This window comes from Etheostoma cragini, chromosome 4 (genome assembly GCF_013103735.1).
Source record: "Etheostoma cragini isolate CJK2018 chromosome 4, CSU_Ecrag_1.0, whole genome shotgun sequence".
NCBI classification, from domain to species: domain Eukaryota; kingdom Metazoa; phylum Chordata; class Actinopteri; order Perciformes; family Percidae; genus Etheostoma; species Etheostoma cragini.
Genome location: NC_048410.1, coordinates 3,020,262 through 3,026,776, shown reverse-complemented (window position 1 = coordinate 3,026,776; position 6,515 = coordinate 3,020,262).

Below are 6,515 nucleotides of genomic sequence, written 5' to 3'. Positions count from 1 at the left end.
AAGGCAGCACAAACTAATAGAAAATGACTTGGAATAATTGTTTTCATCACCAGTAATGGTTATTATTTTTCACAGTTTTTTCCCCTTGTAGTGCTGAGGACGACCAGTGATAGGTTACGGGAAGTGTGCTGAACTTAATTAGACACGTGAAATGAGAAGTGGAATAGAATTAAGGGTGTTCAATGACTCCTTTGATTTCACAAATTGTTCATTTGGTTCCTGTGAGAAAATGGAGGAGAAAGGAGCACAGAGGTAGTGGATGATGTTATTGCGGCACACAAGGACACTCAAGTACACAAGCATGGCGGGTGCCGGAAGCATTTTCAGATCCAGACCACAAAGCGAGACAGGTAAGACCACGATTCGTCAGGCAGGACTGGGCTGCACGGCATCATTTTGGAAAGTGTCATTTTTTAAAATTTTGAATAATAAGGATGTAACTTACAAGAAGAAGATATTATTATATGTCATATTGTCTTTATCATCATTTTACAGAATAAAATATCAAAGCCTATAGCCAGGACGCATTAGATGCATTATCCAAAGAGACCCGGCCTCCAGCACCACTGTGAGGAATCTTGGAGTTATCTTTGATCAGGACATGTTGTTTAATTCTCACATTAAGCAAATTTCAAGGACCACCTTTTTTCACCTACGTAATATTGCAAAAATCAAGAACATCCTGTATAAAAATGATGCACAAAACCAGGAAAAGAGATCACATCTCTCCTGTTTTAGCTTCTCTGCATTGGCTTCCTGTAAAATCCAGAATAGAATTTAAAATCCTTCTTCTCCCCTACAAAGCTCTTCATGGTCAGACACCATCTCATCTTAAAGAGCTCACAGTACCTTACTACCCGACCCGAGCACTGCGCTCCCAGAATGCAGGATTACTGGTGGTTCCTAGAGTCTCTGAAAGTAGAACGGGAGCCAGAGCGTTCAGCTATCAGGCTCCTCTCCTGTGGAACCAGGTTCCAGTTTGGCTTCAGGAGGTAGACACCGGCTCCACATTTAAGAGTAGGCTTAAGACTTTCCTCTTTAATAAAGCTTATAGTTATAGGGCTGGCTCGGGTGAGTTCTGGACCAGTTGTGCTGCTGCAGGCCTAGACTGCCGGGGGACTGCATGATGCACCGAGTACCTCTCTCCTCTTCCTTCTCTCCATCTGTTTGCATAAAGTTGGCTGGATTCAACGTTATGCAAATGAGGAGCGGGCGACTTAACACCCCGCTTGTCCAAAGTCCCCTCGATGCTACCAGAATGCATTGCATGGCTCCCAAAGAAATGATTGGGAAGTGGGGAAATGACGCTGGCAATGGACACACATCGTCACACACACTCAGGAAAAGTGATTGCGGGAGACAGGAGAAGAAGATCTGGCGGACTAACACAAATCTGGTCTTGATCCTGACTCGGTCTTCATCCCTCAAGGTCACGGCCTTGTCTCGGTCTTGATACGCTCTGGTCTTACTGCTGACTTGACTGTCTCCAGTTTAGGTGCAAGGTCTCAACTACAACACCGCGAGTTACTTCACAAATTAAGAGTTTTGCAAACAACACAGATTAAGTTAATAAAAATATGATTTTTTATTATGATAATGAAACTAAACAACAATTTAACGTCCTCCAAGTGCAGATGACAAGATTAACATATTACACTTAGTTAACAGAGCTGATTGTGTTGTTTCCAGTTTTGAATGTGAGGATTTGAAATCTTTTATTTTAAATACTTAAAGTACAATCTCCTGATGATACTTAGATATTTTTATTTTTGCAGTACCTTTACTTAAATAAAAGATGTGAATACTTCTTCCTGCTAAGGAACGATTGGAACTATAATATAACACAGTTGTACATTTCCTACCTTGTTATGATATAACTTATTTATAGTCTTATTTTTAATCTTCATTTTCTAATTAAATATTGATCTATCTCATTTGCTCCCAATCCACTGCTGAAGGCCAAGAGATAATACTAATAATATTAATAATATATTTTATTTATGGGCACCTTTCACGAGACTTAAGGACACCTTACATGTACAAATAATAAAAGATGTGGCTGAAAGCTCTGGGAGAAATTTTGAACAGTCAATGGACCTCGAGTTTTCATTCATAAATTCATAAATAAACAAAAAAAAAGTATATTATATGTTATAAATAAAAAATATTATTGGCAAAAACAGTTAATTAAAAAAAAGATTTATAATCCATAAATGCTGATCAAAAATAGATTAATAAATAAACACAATAATTAAATTTAAAATTTAAAATGTAATTAAAATAAAAAGTAATTAACAATAACTTATATTAATATATAAAGATTTGTTATATTGCTTTAAATAAGGGGTGGTAAATTAAAGTGGTATTTGAAAACTTTAGAGATTTACAAGTGGCAAAATGAAAATGAAAATATGACTTAATTGCATTTAAATATTTTCTAAATGTAAAACATGATTGAGCTTCTTCGTACAATCGAAGGCAACAGTTTAAAACAAACTAAAAGTGACACAGTCAGCTCCCCCCTCAAATCTAAAGTTACCTTCACTGCTGCGCTCCTCTGTCACAGATCACTACTTTCTCATCAGTGACGAGCATTACAGTGTGTGTGTGTGTGTGTGTGTGTGTGTGTGTGTGTGAGAATGTTCATTCACAACAACCCACTTCTACTCATCCCTAATCTCAGTTGGAGAAAAACACCATTAAGACCAACTTTGTGCATTCTAATAACTTTCTTTCTTTCTTTCTTTCTTTCTTTCTTTCTTTCTCTCTTTCTTTCTTTCTTTCTTTCTTTCTTGTCGCTATGGGCAGGGATGCAGGTTGGCGACACTACACTACACACAGGAACCAGCTGTCTCGAAGGTTTATTTTTCTCCTGACGCGAGAAATAAAATGATGTTAAGCAAAATGGCCGATCAACAACAACATGACAACAATCCATCGGGCTACGGGGCTTTTAAACTGACAACTTTGAGCACTGTCACTGTTCTGCCAAAACTTCCCAGCCCTTGTCACATGGCCAATTAATGTATTAATGTGGGTGGTAGGCAGTGGATGTGACACATGCCTTTGGTGCGGGAGACCTGGGTTCAATTCCCACTGCAATACAGCAACCAATGTGTCCCTGAGCAAGGCACTTAGCAAGGCCCTAGTTACTCCAGATGTGTGTGTCCTCTGACATGTGTAGCAATTGCAAGTTGCTTTGGATAAAAAGCGTCAGCTAAATGATGTGTAATTTAGTGTTTCCATGACAGCTATCCAAAACGCTGATTCCACGGAGCAAGCATTGGATTTGTTTGTTTTCAAAGTCTATGGGAAATGTGTACTGTACCCGTGCCACCCCACTTTCAAAATCCTGGAATCGCCCCTGCAGTGCAGACAGTGAATTCTTAGTTTCTGTGGAAACAACTGGATGTGTTCGCTGCTGTCATGAATTACAAACAGTTATTGAAACAACAAAAAAACTACTCCTCGTCCTCGGTTTAGATGACTTTTTTTGCATCCGTAGGTACATTTGTTTGCCAGTGGTTCTCATCGATGTCAGAGAACACATCGTAGAACATGTCACACACCAGCCAGATAAAGACAAACCATCTGAGACATGCTAGACTTTCTGCGTTGTGGTCGTGCAGCGTCCCAGTCGTCGGATCGCTGATCGCCGATTACGTCACACTACAGTTGCAGGCACACGTTTGTCCACCCCGACCCTAGGCCTTTGAACGTTTGTCCACCCCGACCCTAGGCCTTTGAACGTTTGTCCACCCCGACCCTAGGCCTTTGAACGTTTGTCCACCCCGACCCTAGGCCTTTGAACGTTTGTCCACCCCGACCCTAGGCCTTTGAACGTTTGTCCACCCTGACGCTAGGCCTTTGAACGTTTGTCCACCCTGACCCTAGGCCTTTGAACGTTTGTCCACCCTGACCCTAGGCCTTTGAACGTTTGTCCACCCCGACCCTAGGCCTTTGAACGTTTGTCCACCCCGACCGTAGGCCTTTGAACGTTTGTCCACCCCGACCCTAGGCCTTTGAACGTTTGTCTACGACGTATCGGTCGGGTCAAAATGGGGCTGAAGTCGGGCGGTCTGATACGGTCGCAAGACAGGAACGAATACACCGAGACAAAAGTCTTGTTGTGTTCACGGGCTCTCGCTCACATCGCTCCCTCACCCACGTGTCTGTGAACACGTGTTAAAATCACTAGAGCCATTTCTCGGGACACGAGACAGAGAGAAACACTTTAATTACAGCTTCATTTCAGTGTAGGAGAAATTACCTCATGAGATCGACGACTGAAAAACTCCCAAAAAATTAGACCATCATTCTTAATGTGTTTATACATTCCTTGTTCTTGGCTTTTGTATATGTTTGCTTACTTCAGTCTCATTGGATTCCCCCCCTGATTTGACATATGTTACACCAGGTTTGAAGACACTATACACATGTTCATGTTTAAGGTTAAGTCTCACAGCATAAATGTAAACTTGTTCTCTGTTACCTTTGTTGCAGTTCCTACCTTTTCATACATACATACACTCTCCAAAACGTCTAAAAATGTCAAGCTAAAATCGTTGTCTGGTCAGAGGTGTTGCATTTCTGAACAAACGTCTTTTCATCATTGCCGTTGCTGTTGACCCTGTTTCTTTCTTTCTTTCTTTCTTTCTGTCTCCCCTTAGTATTTGTTGCAGCAGTGGCCTATTTTCCCCATAGGGATCATTAAAACTTCATCTAGTTACCTCTACACCTACACTAACCTTCCTCCCTTCTCCTCCTCCTCTCATCTTTCCTCAAACTCTCCCTGAAGTTTTCCTCCACAGGGGCCCTTCTTTTCTCCCTGCGTCTCCATTGTGGTGTAAGCATTTTGTCCGTGGTGCAGAGAAAGCAGTACAGACAGATGGAGGGAGGAGACTGCTGAGAGACTTATTATGACACTCTGATGCAGACGTCCGCCCCCCTGAAAGAAAACACTCTGTTTTCAACTTTTCCTCTTCGCGTTCTGATCTCTCTATGGTGAGAGAAGGGAGGGATATTTTACAGGTTTAAAGTGGTACACAAAGCCAACAGCTGCAAACAGTGACCAGCCGGGAGCCCACACACACACACACACACACACACACACACCAACACACACACACACACACACACACACACAGACACCAACACACAACCACACACACACACACACACAAACACACACACACCAACACACACACACACACACACACACACACACACACACACACACACAGAGTTCTCCTCTCCACTCTACAGAATGTCTCTCTCTCTATATATCTCTCTCTCCCTGTGTGTGTGTGTGTGTGTGTGTTTGTGTGTGTGTGTGTGCGTCCTGGTCAAGTCAGCTACAAAAACAAGTTGTACACAACACCGCTGTAAAAAACGTTGTTTTATGACTATAGGTATCTCACCATCACTGACGTCCACATTCATATTTAGTCGCCTCAAATGATACATCCAGCTACCAAAAAAAACAGAACGGCAGTACAAACAGTCGTTGCTATGGAGATGATTCATCGTCTCGTCGCATCGGGTTAAACTGGCAGGTTTTAGACCAGCGTGTTTAAACTCGTCTTGTCATGAATCTTTGGTCTGAACTGGGTTTTAAAGTGTCCAGATGCATGACAAATGAAGTCTTTAAAATGTAATACCTATGAAAACGTAAGCAAACCGACCCCCCCCCTCTCTTCTAGCGGTATCCCAGAGGAATCGGACTCTGTCAAATGCTTGATACTTTTTTGATGAAATTTTGAACTGGCTCATACATTTTTTGATTTGTTGATACTGCCGGATCGATGCTTTAGGAGACAACAAGCGCAGCACAGAATTGAATTATGTTTGAGTTTGACTGAATCAATGTTAAATTTAAAAAAGAAAAAGATTTGTATGATCATATTGTGCTTATTATAATGAACTAATAGTCTAATTAGAAAACATTTACACGTAGAGAGGAAATCTTCTTTCTATCGCAGCAACAAGGCAGGGACTCTGATCTCACAAAATACACAGATATCCAAAAAGTGTTACTTACATTGCAACATACATAGATCTGCTGTTTCAGGAACATGTATTTTTACACTGGAGACACAACAGCACACATCATCATCACTGCCAGAGCATCCAAAATTGTTATGGAAATGAGGAATGGAAAGATGCAACTTTTTCCATAATATCAGCACAAAATGCGCTAGAGACGGCGCTTTTTCCACACAAACCCCCCCACAAACACCTAGCAGAATATACTGTTTACACAACCTAGTTCAACCCTTTCCAAAATTACAAGATTAGGTCAGAAAGAGTGGGTAATGGTGTTGTAATGATTCGGTTTACACTGGCCAGCGCGCCACGGCACAATCCCTCATATCTTATTTTAGCAGGTGCTCCCAGGCTGGAACATGGGACCCGGCTTTGTATTTCCCTGCAAGGCATAGTGTTTGCTGCATGATGTAGGGTGGAGGATGCTGAGGGCCAGCGAGGCTCACATTTTCCCAGGGGAGAAGAGCGAA